Genomic DNA, 15235 nt, shown 5'->3' with positions numbered 1-15235 from the left:
GAAGGGAAGTCAGATTTAGATAAAACGAATTAATGGAAGAGAGCAGAGACTTACAGAGAAATAGAGGCCTGAATTGACCATGAGAATAACCTCTCTACCTCTGAACTTCCAGCTATTTAGCCAACATAATTCCTTGATATTTTAGCTAGTTTGAATTGGATTTCTGCTACTAGCAGTTGACAATTTTTGGACTGATAAACTCTAGAACTGGTAATAACATGAGAGAGAGAAGAAAGTGGTAGTAGTTAAGGTGAAGTATAGGTATGAGAGGGAAGACTGGGGAAGTGAAAGAAAAGGCAAAGTTTACCTGAAGCAGCTGGTTGGGACATTTGGGACTCATACTCAACCTTACCCTGTATTTTTGTTTATTAATGGTTGCAGGTAAAAGGAGGAATGGCAGCTGTCAAGGTTTCTTTTGACCAGTGGATTATGGTAAAAATTTGTCAAAATCTAAAAGCACGGCCTCTGTATCAATGTCAGATGGTAGTAAAGAACAGAGGTGATGAGTGCATGCTGGAAGAAGAAACAGATAAAATGGCCCTGCCCATTGGCCTGGAAAAGTTGCGTGGTCTCCTTCCTCATCTGAATGCATTGTATACTCTCAGTCTGCAAGGCAGATTTACATAGCTATCCAGAGACTGGAAAGTTTTAAAATGCCACTGCAGGGAGCTATTCTTTATATCCTTGGCAGTAAGTGTTTTTGATTCTAAGTAGGAGTTTGAGGAGCACCGAGGTTCTCAGAGATCCATAACAATTGTCACATTTGATCTTTTGGTCCAGACTGTGACCATAGCATGTATTTAGGAGACACTGGCTGGTGGCTGGTATGGGGATGGGGTTTAGGGAACCCACAGGTCATGCCTATAGTATAAATTAAGTAGTCTCAGTACACAGATTGAACATGAAGTCATGACGTTGGCCTCATTAGCATTCCATCTAGTGCCATTTGCAGAGTGGCTGATGCTTTTCCTAATCTTATCTCAGACACAGCTGTGCCAATGGTTCACAGAACCAGTAACTCACTTTCTACACTAAACAACCAATCAATCAACTGTACACATGAACACACACACACACACACACACACACACACACACACACACACACACACACACACACACACACACACACACACACACGCAAGCAGGGAGGGAGAGAGAAAGGAGAATTTATTAATGCCAGCACTGTTTCCTAATTCTGCCTTACTACAAGATCACACTGCACAGGAATGCCACTTTGGCCAGTAAAACCCTTAAATATCTTTTTCTGAGTGTGATCTTGCTTTACATAATAATAAGGGCTAAAAATCAAATCCCTCTACATTAAAAAGTGAGAAAGAGCCTCACGATTCCAACTATGACATGTACTGAGACCTTGAGTGTAGAGGTTCCCAACTGTTTCTGCCGTAACATGAGTGATGGATGATGTTCACATGCAGGACACATTCCCATTGCGTCCCTATGCACTATCCTAGGGGTCCTTGAAGTAACATGAACCCTTTCGCTCCAACTCAATAAAGCATATCAGAGAATGTGGTGGTTTAAAGTGGCATTATTATAGGGCTTACCTTGAAGCTACCACTAAGTTTTATTTAAAAGTGAATTATTCACAAACTTTAGTACTTTAATTATTATTAACTACAGATCACTTGCAACATATCCCACAACACTCAAGTAGACTCAGACCTCTTGTACTTCCAGAATAAAGTTTATTCTCCTTATTTAACCTAGTGTCTGTTTACTAAGTTAGGAGATAGTGTTGAGCTCGATTTTGAGAAATCATTTTTTCCACACTCAACTTGTAAGCCCAAATATTTCATGTCACTCCACAAATGTAACTTTGTGTTAAATTTTCTATATGGCTCACAACGTAATAAAAATAATGAAGAAATAGGTTAATCTGAGTCTATAAAAATAAGACTTATTAAAGAAAACTAGATTGGAAGAAGCAATTGATTTCATCATGGTGAATATTGTCAGAAGTAGCAGAATGCTGAATAACTAAGGTTTCAATGAACTTTTTTAAAAGCAAGTTTTGGGTTTGATAGAGTTTAGATGTAGATGGCCCTATCTAGCTCTTGTGGAACAGGTAGAGAAAACATTCATCATTTGACATGCCAACTCTTGTCTGGGCTGTGAGGACAGCCTTAGGAGGCCCAGGTCTTTTCTTGTGGCTTCCAGTTTGGGAGAAGCTCTGGGTGGATTGGCATGATGCCAGTATCCAACACAACTGCAGTAATAGCAACGATTTCTCTCACTTGTCCATGCTGAGAGTGGACTTGACCTAGTGGTCTCCTGTATACCCTCTTCCCAACTGAGAATAAAGCTGCCTGAAGCGAAGAATGCTGGGAGAACTCCCAGAACTTGAATTATTCCTCTTGTTTTTGAGAAGGCTTTCTTCTCATTTTTCTGTTCCTGGTTGACAGGTGGATAAAACCCAGCACAGTGGAAGTCATAGGAGGAATTCAATTCAGTCTCACACTAAGTCAGCCAGTTGATCTGACTACAGAGAAGTGAAGCCTACCCCTAGTCTGAGTTAATGTCACAAATATGTTCAATCACCACCAGTCAATGCACACACACATACACTCATAAACAAACACACTCACACTCATACATCATAGCAATAACAGCTCAATCAAGTCAGCACTGTGGACAAGTGGAGACATTTTGCCAAGCCTGTAGTGGACTGAAGCACCAAGGGATTTGGAATTTGGACCCTCCCACTGCACCCCTTCAATCCTGGGGAGTGGAGCATGTAATCTCTTGGCTAAACAAGCCTTAATATTCAGGGAAGAAAGGTTCAACATGGTATTATACACCAATGCAGAGCCTATGGGACATGATAGCCCTGAGAAGAGGAGATTTGGTCAGTTATGTGTAAATGAATCAGAAACAGATGGATAATATTTTTGTTAAAATACACATGGGTTTTTAAATTAAGAGGGTGAAGAAGAGTTGCGGAGACAGCTTTGGCAAAAATGTCTTGTGCTCTGCCGGGCCCTAAGGAACTGTTCAGTGAACCTAGAGTACAGCCAAGGTCAATGTTCTATCATTAATGAATAGCATACAGCCCATGACCACACACAGGCCAGGAAATTGGAAGAATCCTAATACATATTGGCATTTATCAGCAAGATTTTCAGTTTGTGATAAAAATAAAAAGGCTCATATTATGTCATGGAATGGCATGACATGCATTCCATAAGCCAGCGGTTGACTTGGTCTTGGAATGTGAAAAAGAGGAAGTATTTTCTATATCTCACCCCCTTCCTCTGTCACAATTTTTTTTACACGGTATTAAGAAGCAATGCGTCCAGATTCCAATTTGCTCTTCTTTTTATTTTTTTGCTGCATTTCTTTACTAATTGAAAACGGACAGCAAAAATACCCCCAGCCACAAATATCTAGAAGAAAATGGAGACATTTGGACAGACTGAAAAAGTTTTATGAGTTCTAATAAGGCTAATCAAGGCTCTGGAAAGAATTTTGTTTCATGGTGGACTCAACAAAACAATGAACTGGGTCCTTCAATGAGCTGATTGGCCACAGTGGGAGGCCCGGGGGCCAGGGCCCTGATGAACTGCTGGTCAATTTGGGTGTTGCAACCGCTTTCCATGGTGACGCAACAGCGGTGGAACTTCGGCACCATCTGTTGCTTGTCCTTCAGGCTGCTGTCAATCTCCCACCACTGCAAGTCCGAAATAAGCCTCCCCTGAAGTTCTCAAAGTGGAATCTATCCCTCAGTGAATTTGTTTTCTGAGCAGTTCACTCTACAGTGGAGGCATGTTCCCCACCTCATTTCTTTATGGCAGTGTTACACAGTCCAGGCTGAGGAGTGAGGTGGGTGAGTGAAGAGCACACAGGGAGGGCTACTCTGTAGAGATAGCAAAGGAGAAAGTAGAGTTGATAGACAAAGGGGCAGTTCCCTCTGGGTTAGTGCCAACATCAAATTCCTCTGTGCTGGGAAGAAGGGGAGTGCAATCCCTTTCCCTCACCCATCTTTCATCCCCTCAAGTGAGCTCCTAGGGAATAAGAAGGTTCTACCAGCCAGTGGGTTCTGAGGGCTGGCTGAGCCTGGAGGCCTCCTTTCTAAAGACGAAGCTGCTCTGAAGTGGATGGGCTTTACCTTTGCCTGGGCAGATGCCACTGCTGTGGTGCCTCCACAGAGCCCTGGGAGGAGCCGAATTCCATCTTCAGTTCCCCTCACCTCCTTTCCTAACCTGCTTCCTCTTTTTTTCCCAAGTTGTTTCCATGAGTTTTTCCTTCCCCTGACAAGCTACGGATTTCCCCAACTTCTCAGGGGCAAATATTGTAAGCTCCTCAGGCATGGGGACTCTATCTGATCTGGTTTTATAACCTTAGTTTCAGCACAGTGCCTAGCACATAATGGGCCCACCACAAATGTTTGGAAACTTCTAAGACCTCGGATCTCCCAGCACCTGAAGCTTGGTGCATCAGCTGTGATGGGGGCATGAAAGCCCATCGACCTTCTCTTTCCCTTCGTCCTCCTGCAGGTGTGTGTTTTCATATGCTCTCACTCTTGTGTGTGGCGGACCCACACACAACAGCATTTTCTAAGTCGGTTCCTCCTTACACTCTCAACACCACAAGTGTGTAAACTTGAAGCATCAAAATTTAGCTGTGCCATGTCCCATTCCTTCCACTCTGGAAAAGCAAAAAATTTAAAATCCCTTCCTACTGATGTGGCCTGAGTGCTAATGGATTACTTAGATAACATATTTCTGTTACAGATAATGCCCTAATTCAAGGAGTGACTCTAGTGGAGGGGACGCCAGGCACCACACTGGTATGTCCGGGCCAGCTTTCCACGGCCTTCCTTCGGTAGGGAAGTGGTATGAAGCATCAGAAGGGCATGGTTTCAGACAGATCTGGGTTTGTTCCCAGGTTCTCCCACTTATTTGCTGTCAAATATAGGCAATTTACAGAACTTCCCAGAGCCCATTGGAAACCAATACTCATCCTTGGGGTTATCGGAAGGATGAAACAAAAATGATGTATGTAAATCTAGTACAGTGCCAGGCGCACAGTAAACTCAAATTCCTTTCTTTCAGTTATTCATTTGCCTCAACAGTAAATTATTACTAAAAGCCTACCCTTGCCAGGCACTCTGACTGCACTACAAAGATGCGGTGTTTCCCGTTGGCATTAGAGGTCTGGGATTCTCCACTTCTCAAACAGCCCCCAACTTACCTGAGTAATCTCTTGTAACCAGATGCTGTTTGGCTTCTGAAGTTGGGCGAGTTCTCTGTACAGATACACATATTTCTGTGATGAGTCCTCGTCTGCACACCAGGGATCTCGGAGACTCTACCGATGAGAAGAGGCTTTGGGGGCTCACCTCTCCCCCTGGGATTACTGGCTATGCATCTTCACAGCTGTGGGTCCAGCTTCCCAGCGGAGGGAAGCAGAACACCCTGAGCTTCCTTTTCCCAAAAGAAAGAGCCCCACAGTTGTCTCTCCCCTCAGCATCCTCAGGCACCAGCTTGGAATTGCCTTAGGAGCTTGGGAGCGGGAGAGGGCGGAGCAGAGGCCATGAAGCTGGTCTCAGAGCCTGTCCCCTGGAGTGTGGATCTCTGCTGACCGGCCCGCTGCCGCTCTAATAAATATCAAACCCTTCAACGGGAAAATAAATTATCCCCAACTGCTAGGCAAAACAGTCTTGATAAATTGTCGTTTTAGCCAACAGTGTTTAAAGTAAAATCAGTAAAGTGTGAGTAATGATGGCTGAGTCAAAAGTCCTGTACTAAACACAATGGTCCGAGGAGAGCGGGGGCAGCGTTCAGAGAAAAGCGAATGCAAGTTTAACTAAAACAACTCTTGTTCAGAGAGAAAAAAAAATTAAAAAAGGACTTGGGATTTATTATCCTATTAGCTTTTTTTTCTGTAGGAGCAGCTCTCAGGGTGTCCCGGGCATAAAGTCAAAATTTCCATTTACCAGAGATGTTTAGAAAACATGCTCTTAAAAGTGAACTACCAAGTTTTTGACTGGACAACATAAATAAGGTTAAATTCTTTCAGTATAATGAAGAATCCTGAAAGAGCTACAGTTCTTAAAGGGGCTGTTTGGGAAGGATTTCTGGGTGAGGAAAATCTAGAGGATTTTTTTCTTAAAAAAAAAAGATGAAATAAAAAGCACAATGATCAGTTGCTTATGTGGCCCTGTATTTCAATATTTATACATTATTTTAAATACGTACAGTCAAACCTTACTAATTCTGACTAAATTAGAAAAGAATCTGAATGATGAGAAGTTGAGGGTGATACATTGAATGAATGGGCTTTAATGTTTTAGAGTCATGATAAATAACCATAGATAACACATATTACTAAGAACTTAAATGTGTTCTAGGACCTCTGAAGAACATTTTACATGACTTCAACGTTAAGTAACTTTCCTAGGGTCACATAAGTGACAAGTGGTGTAGACAGTATTCAAACTCAGTTCTGCTTGTTTCCAAATCTGCACTCTTAACCATTATACATTTGGCCTCTATAGTCAACCTATAAATTTCATTTTTTTATAATCTAGCACATAGGACTACTAAAAATGGTAAACAAATATGCCAAATGGGTACACTATGGTTCATATTTTAACATAACAGAAATTTTATTAGTAATGTAAATATTGTCATATTAACGGTTGATCAGCAAGGGTGCAAATAGCCAAAGTGCTAGTTGCTTAAACTGGTTTATGTTCAAGGACACAATGGCCTTGCACTGTCAATTATGTCATAGATACTATTACTTTCAATTAGTTAAGGATTTGAGGCAGCTTAGTACATATACACAGTAGAGAAAGGACACGTCCCCTTCTGATCTGAAGTCAATCCCTCCACCTGGACTCTTGAGTCCATCCCCTCCAACTTTCTCAAAGGGGACTCTTATCCACAGATCACTTCATGTCTTTTCTTCATCTTTGCCTTTTCTCTCGGTAGCGGTCAATGATTGCTTTTTGTTTGTCCAACATTCTTTCATTTTGGGAACATTTCTCCTCCACTCCATATGAATAAGGTGGGGCTGCCAATCAAAAGACTCTGTCTTCTCTGCCACAGGAGTTGGCACATGATACAGGCTGGCCAGTAAGTGCATCCTATATCTATGGACACCATGGTGACGCCCAGATGGCCATAGATTCCATGCATGACTGGAGTCTTTTTAAAAAACATTTTCATAAATGTTTGTAGTGAGAGAGGAGAGAGGTCTCTTTCTTTCAGATATTGTGACTTCAAAGCCTGTAAATCTACAGCTGATTATAGCTATCTGTAAATATACATGGATAAATTCTAATAATAAGGCCAATGCAGAGAGAATCAAGCTGAGAAATTGGAGAGGGGGAGCCCTGAAAATATTTTTTGAACAATGCCTTAGATTGAATGAACTCTTCTTTTCTGATGACCATAGGTGATAATTTAATGAACTGTTATGCTAGATTATTATCCCAGAATACTAATTAAATTTTCACAGCCTTCATCCCAATGAGGTCAGTTTTCCAATCCTAAAGTCCCTCCATTTCTGTGGGGGCCTGTGTAAGTCACTCTTTGCTACCAATTTCTATACTAGTCCAGGTTCTTAGTTGTAAAAGTTTTAGCAGAACTTGATTTACTGTTCAAGTTTTTAGTTGCTAAATTTAGCAGAAGTGCATTTATGGAAAGGCCTTTGGATAGTCCACAAAATTCATCAAAAGTTAAAACACTAAACTAGACAATGCGCAAGGATCAAGAGAAATTTGGCCACAGAGAGCAGCCAAAGCCTTCTTCCAGGAAGAGTATGACTCGGGAGTACTCACCAGCACTGTGGTTGGGCATTTGTTGCCTCTGTCACTTCTCTGTAGTTGGACGAATATCTTCTAATTATCCCTGCTTTATTATGTCAACTCTTGTCAGAATCAAAGTCCTGGAGGGCAGCATCCTGTTGTTTCAGCCTAAGTCATGCACTGACTCCCATTCCTATTCAGTAATTTTGTGTTTATTTTCATGAGGGATGTTGGTATATAATTTTCTTTCATTGTAATGTTTTTATTTTTTGCTATCAGGGTAATGCTGGCCTCATAAAAGGAGTTGGAGAATATTCTTTCCTTTTCTATTCTCTGAAAGAATTAATGTAACTGATATTACTAGTTCCAAATGTGTGGTAGAATTTGCCAGTGAAGCTATTTGGGCTTGAAGGTATCATTCTGGGAAAGCTTTTAAATAACAAATCCAATCATTTAAATTATAGAGGAATCTTCAGATTTTTTATTTCTTTTTGTGTCAGTTTTGGTAATCAGTGTCATTCAAGAAATCTGTCTGTTTTACCCAATTGGTGAGTTAATTGGCATAAAGTTCACAATATTTCTTTAAATATCTGAATGATATCTATGAGTCCCTCTTTTTCTGGTCAATCTGTCTAGAGTTTTATCAATTATTAGTCTTTTCAAAGAGGCAGCTTTTGGTTACATTAATATTTCTTTATTGTTTCTCTGTTTTCTCTTTCATTAATTTCTGTTCTTGTCTTTATTTAGCTTATTTTAGATTACACTGGCTTTTCTTCTTCTACTTTCATAAGATAGAAGTTTAGATCATTGATTTGAGGTTTTTCTTTTCAAGATAAGCACTAAATATTATAAATTTCCCTTCCAAGGACTATCTTACTTTATCCCGCAAACTTTGATGTGTTTTCATTTTGACTCGTTTCAAAATAATTTATCTTGTGCTTTCTTCTTTAATCCATCAGTTGTTTAGAAGTGTGTTATTAAGATCCAAATATTTGGGGATTTTTCATATACCTTTCTGTTATTGATTTCTTGTTTTATTTCTCTGTGGTCAGAGAATGTGCATTTTATAATTTCAAGTATTTTAACTTTATTGATGATATCTGCTTTGTAGTACAGAGTATGATCTATTTTAGTAAATATTTCCTGCACACTCAAAAATGTGTTTTAAGCTGTTATTGGAGGAAATGTTCTATAAATATCATTAGGTTGAGTTGTTTGATAACAATTTTTACATCTTATACATCCTTACTGATTTTCTGTCTACCTGTTTTATCAATTACTGGGAGAAAATTGTTTAAATTTCCAGCTACAATTAAGGACTTGTCTACTTCTACTTTCAATTCTATTAGATTTTAGTTAATAAATTTTGAAGTTCTATAATTAGATTTACTCATTTAATGTTACCATATAGTCTTGTTTTTATCATTATAAAATATCCATCTTTTCCATTGTAAGATTATTTTTGTCTTAAAGTCTACTTAGTCTGATATCAATATAGTCACTCTAGCTTAGTGTTTGCATGATATCTCTTCCTCCAGTTTTTTGCTTTTTGAAAAACAGTAAAACTATTTGCAGATGATGTGGTTTTGAATGTAGTTGACAATAACAGCAGCAGCAACAACAAAAGCCCCCAATAGAACTAATAAGCAAATATAGAAAGATTGCTTGTTTAAGATACAAAATTCAATTATGTTTTTATATGTGAGGAATGAAAAATCTGAGAATGAATTTAAGAATATGATTTCATTCATTATATCATCAAAGAGAATAAAATACTTAGAAATCACTTTAATAAAAGAAGTACATGACTAGTAATTGAAAACTACAAAATATTGCTGAGAAAACAATGAAGATTTAAATAAGTGGAGAGACATTTCATGTTCATGAATTGGAAGCCTTGATACTGTGAAGATAGCAATTTTCCTCAAATTGATTTACATATTTAACACAACTCTTATTAAAATCTTAGCAGATTCCTTTGAAGAAGCTGACAAATTGATTCAAAAATTTACATGAGAATGCAAGGGACCCAGATTAGCTAAACAATTTTGGAAAGAACAGAGGTGGAGGACTTATGCTACTCAACTCCAAAACCAGCTAGAAAGCCACAGCAAAGTACAACATTGGCCCAAGGAAAAACATGTAAGTCAATGGAACAGAACGGAGTCCAAAAATAAACTCTTAACTTTATGATCGATTGATTTCTTTCAACAAAGTTTCCAAAGCTTTTAAATGGGGGAATGGGTAGTCTTTTCAACAATGTTGGATATCCACATGGAACGAACAAGCAAACAAACCACATACTTTTACCTCACACCATACACAAAAATTAACCCCCAATGGGCCACAGATCTTTTCACTTTTGACCTGTGTTTTAAAATTTAAAGTGCTCTTGCTTTTTTTTGTTTGTTTTTTTGGAGGAATTATAACTAATTTTATTATTATTATTATTATTTTAATTTTATTGTTATTGTACTTTAAGTTTTAGGGTAATGTGCACAATGTGCAGGTTACATATGTATACATGTGCCATGTTGGTGTGCTGCACCCATTAACTCATCATTTAGCATTAGGTATACCTCCTCATGCTATCCCTCCCCCCTCCCCCCACCCCACAACAGTCCCCGGAGTGTGATGTTCCCCTTCCTGTGTCCATGTGTTCTCATTGTTCAATTCCCACCTATGAGTGAGAACATGCGGTGTTTGGTTTTTTGTCCTTGCAATAGTTTGCTGAGAATGATGGTTTCCAGTTTCATCCATGTCCCTACAAAGGACATGAACTCATCATTTTTTATGGCAGCATAGTATTCCATGGTGTATATGTGCCACATTTTCTTAATCCAGTCTATCGTTGTTGGACATTCGGGTTGGTTCCAAGTCTTTGCTATTGTGAATAGTGCCACAATAAACATACGTGTGCGTGTGTCTTTATAGCAGCATGATTTATAATCCTTTGGGTATATACCCAGTAATGGGATTGCTGGGTCAAATGGTATTTCTAGTTCTAGATCCCTGAGGAATCACCACACTGTCTTCCACAATGGTTGAACTAGTTTACAGTCCCACCAACAGTGTAAAAGTGTTCCTATTTCTCCACATCCTCTCCAGCACCTGTTGTTTCCTGACTTTTTAATGATGACCATTCTAACTGGTGTGAGATGGTATCTCATTGTGGTTTTGATTTGCATTTCTCTGATGGCCAGTGATGATGGGTGCTCTTGCTTTTTAATCCAGTCTAACAATCTATGGTTTTTAAATGGGTCAATTAGACTTAATTTGTTTAAGATAATCATTGATTGGTTAGGTTTAAATCTACCACCCTGCTTTTTCTTTTCTGTTTATCCTTTTGTTCTTTGTTGTCTCCCTCCTCTTTTCCTGCCTCCTTTAGATTAAGCTTGTTTTAAGGTTTTATGTTATATCTAATATTTGCTTGTTAGCTACACTTTGAGTATGTGATTGTTTTCTTCAGTAGTATAGTAAGTCAATTAAGAAGATGAAAATGAGAAAAATGGTTATATATATATATATATATACACACACCCACATATTAATCTTTTGTTAGTATTCAAGTATTCATTTCTTTGTGTAGTCCTATATTTCCTTCTGGTATTATTTTCCTTTTGTTTTTGCCTGAAGAATTTCCTTTGATATTTTTTGTAGTTTACGTCTGATAGTGATTGATTCTCTTTGCTGTTTCTTGTCTGAGAAGTTTTTACTTTGTCTTCACTTTTGAAAGATATTTTCACTGAGTAAAGAATTCTAGGCGAACTAATTTTTTTTTCTGGACCCTAAAGATGTGAATCATTTTAATCGTTGTCTATATTGCATAGTTTCTGATGAGAAGTTGTCTGTCATTCTTATCTTTGTGTCTTCTTTTCTACTAGCTGGTTTTAAGATATTCTCCTTAATTTACTTTTACTAATTTGATTATAATGTGCCTTGGTGTGGTTTCTTTGTTTCTTTTCCTTGGGTTTTTCTTTAACTTCTTAGATCTGTGAGACTATAATTTTAATCAAATTTGGAATAATTTTAGCTGTTCTTTAAAAATATTTCTGTTTCTTTCCCCTTTTGGGCTTTGATTATGTGTATCTTAGATAAGTTGATAACATCCCCAAGGATATTGGTGTTCTGTTTACTTTTTCATTGTTTATTTCTCTCTTTACATTTAAAAAATAATTTCTATTACTATGTATTCAAGCACATTGAATTTTTATTCTGTAGTGTTTTTTATCCAATGTATTTTTAGCTCCAGATATTGTAATTTTTATCTCTAGAAACTCTTTTTTATATATTCCATTATTTTTTATTATGGTCATTTAACAACGTATTCTGTTTTGAGGCCCTCATTGGTTAATTCCATCATCTCTTTAATTTCTTTGTATGTTTCTATGATTGAGTTTTTTTCATGGTTACAGGTTATATTTTCCTGCCTCATTTAGTTTTCTCTCACACAAAGACAGACAGTGTGAGTCAAAGACTCAAGTGGACCTGTTTTTATATCTTTGGAATGCTCTCTCTTTGAAAAATCTCTCTTTTCTCCAGCATTCTGTCCTACAAATTCTAACTGCCTTGCCCTCCCAAAAGTCCAATCTTTGTCTTCCCAGCTTAGCAAAAACATTAAGCTCTGTTCAGAGTACCCATTTTGGTACTGTGTCCTGGAGACTGTCTCTGGGCTGTAAGTTGGTGTAATTGTAAGGCATACTTTTTTTTTTATTTTTTTTCCAAAATTACTGCACTGGCTGTGGTCTTATGTCTGAAAATCGTTTTTCATATATTTTGTCCAGTTTTATGCTCACTTAAGCTAGAAGAAATCTATTCTTTGTTGCTGCACTTTGGACATAGAAGTAACCATGTAAGTTTATATTATATTATATTGTATTATATTGAATTTCTTCCTAAAATATTAATTTTCCAAAGAAGAATTACTGGGTCAATGGTTGTAAACTTTTTTTTTAACCTCTTCCTATATGTATATGTATGTAGATATAGATATGTAGATATCTAGTTTATCTATCCAGATTATCTATTTGTCCTTGTCTGAGTTTTGGTAGATTGTGTATTATAAGGAATTGACCAATTTCAACTAAGTTTTCAAATTTGGGGGCATAGAGTTATGCATAATATTCCTTTACTGTCCTTTCGATGTCCATAGGATCAGTAATGAGGATCTTTTTAAATTTCTTATGTTATTAATTAATGTTTTTTCTTCCTTAGTTAGACGGGCTAGAGGTTTATCAGTTTTGATCCTTTCAAAGAATCAGCTTTTGGTTTCATTGATTTTCTCTATTGATCTCCTATTTAAAATTCCATTGCTTTCTGCTGTAATTTTTATTTCTTTTCATCTGTTTACTTTGGATTTGGTTTGCTTTTCCTGTTCTAGTTTCATAAGATGGACATTTAGATTATTGATTTTAGATCTTTATTCTTTTATAATATATGCATTCAGTGCTACAAATTTCATTTTAAACATTGCTTTTTTTTTTGCATCCACCAAATTTTTATGATTAGCACTTTTTTTTTATTTAGTTCCAAATATTCTCAAATTCCTCTTAGGACCTGCTCTTTGGCCCCTGTGTTATACAGAACTGTGTTGTTTAATCTTTAATTATTTTGGTATCTTCCAGCTATCTTTCTGTTATTGATTTCTCATTTAATTCCATTGTAGTCAGAGAGCATACTTTGCATCTCTTTTGGTCTTGGATACCCTCTGTTACTTCCCAGGCAAAACTAGCCATGTGAGGTATTGCTCAATCCCTCTGCCCTAAACATGACTACTATCACAGGAGACATTCATTCTTTTTATACTAACTAGCTTCTGGGATTGGGGGAAAATATGCAGAGGTCATTTAGCCTTCCTATAGTCATGTCTGTATCCCAGTGAATTCAATACTCATTTGCCTCATGCTTCTTCCTAATCTCAGCTTTCTCCTGGGATGTGAGCTATCATGCTCTTCTCATCATTTAATGTAATCCTCTTCTGAGAATTCTTGCACATATTCTGAGCGATCTTTTCTCTGTATAATAAATCCCATCTGTTTCTCAAGGATCCTGCACTGACAGTTTTCTCTGTTTGAGTACTCAGAATATGTTATTTATTGTTGTGTAATAGACCAGCTCAACACTTAGTAGCTTAGAGCCTTAACACTTACTTAGTTCATGGGTCAGCAGTTTGGGCTGGCTTAGCTGGGTGGCTGGGCCAATTATGGCTGACTAAACTCACTCAAACATTTGCTGGCAGCTGCCTGGTTAGCTGGGGGTTGTCTGGTCTGAGATGGTTCAGCTGGAATGGCTTGTCTCTGCCCTACGTGATGTCCTACCATCCAGCAGGCCAAGCTGTACTTGCTCACATGGCAACAGTAACAAAGGTTCCAAGAGAAAAAGTAGAAGCATGCATTTAAGGCATCATGAGGCCCAAGCTTAGAACTTGCACAATATGACTTCCATGGCATTCTACTGATCAAAGAAAGTTTCAAAGTAAGTCCAGATTCAAGTAGTGGAGAAATAGACTCCACTTGTTGATGAGAAGAACTGCAAAAAACTGTGGCCATTTTTACCATCTAGCACATTTTGTTATATAAACATTTATCTTGTCTATAACTTTTAAGTCTCATTATCCTGGTTGTGGTGGTGGTGGTGGTGGTGGTGGTGGTGGTGGCAGTGAGCTCTATTAACACTTTTGTATGGACTCAGTTTATCATTTTCTACTTAACTCTTTAACTCTATTTGCAATTTATTCTGGTATATGCTGTAAGACATATTGCTAATATATTTTCCTCTAAAATGTATATATATATATCTCTGAATTTTAAATCATTTATTAAAAATTATTTTATGATTATTTTAGAAAGCTTACTTTATCAACTACTGAGTTTTTATAGATAACAGGGTCTATTTCTGGACTCCTGTTTCATTGAATAGTTTTTGTTTTCCTTTAACACCCCTCTGTTTGAATTATTATTTCTTTTTTTTTTCTCTCTTTTTTTTTTTATTATACTTTAGGTTTTAGGGTACATGTGCACAATGTGCAGGTTTGTTACATATGTATCCATGTGCCATGTTGATTTCCTGTGTCCATGAGTTCTCATTGTTCAATTCCCACCTATGAGTGAGAACATGCGGTGTTTGGTTTTTTGTCCTTGCGATAGTTTACTGAGAATGATGTTTTCCAGTTTCATCCATGTCCCTACAAAGGACACGAACTCATCATTTTTTATGGCTGCATAGTATTCCATGGTGTATATGTGCCACATTTTCTTAATCCAGTCTATTGTTGTTGGACATTTGGGTTGGTTCCAAGTCTTTGCTATTGTGAATAGTGCCGCAATAAACATACATGTGCATGTGTCTTTATAGCAGCATGATTTATACTCCTTTGGGTATATACCCAGTAATGGGATGGCTGGGTCAAATGGTATGATTGTATATCTAGAAAATCCCATTGTCTCAGCCCAAAATCTCC

General features: G+C 37.7%; 1 long non-coding RNA gene across 1 annotated transcript; it reads left to right on the top strand.

Moving 5' to 3' along the window:
- The first annotated feature begins 4407 nt into the window (after positions 1-4407).
- On the top strand, positions 4408-5327 carry LOC131384293 (uncharacterized). The gene is made up of 3 exons (XR_009214991.1): positions 4408-4516; positions 4754-4809; positions 5236-5327. It is a non-coding gene; the product is annotated as an uncharacterized LOC131384293 (long non-coding RNA).
- Positions 5328-15235: the final 9908 nt, after the last annotated feature.

The sequence above is a fragment of the Hylobates moloch genome, unplaced genomic scaffold, assembly GCF_009828535.3.
Source record: "Hylobates moloch isolate HMO894 unplaced genomic scaffold, HMol_V3 SCAFFOLD_9, whole genome shotgun sequence".
In the NCBI taxonomy this organism is placed as follows: domain Eukaryota; kingdom Metazoa; phylum Chordata; class Mammalia; order Primates; family Hylobatidae; genus Hylobates; species Hylobates moloch.
The sequence above is the reverse complement of the archived record's forward strand: the minus strand, read 5'-3'. Positions and strand labels throughout refer to the sequence as shown.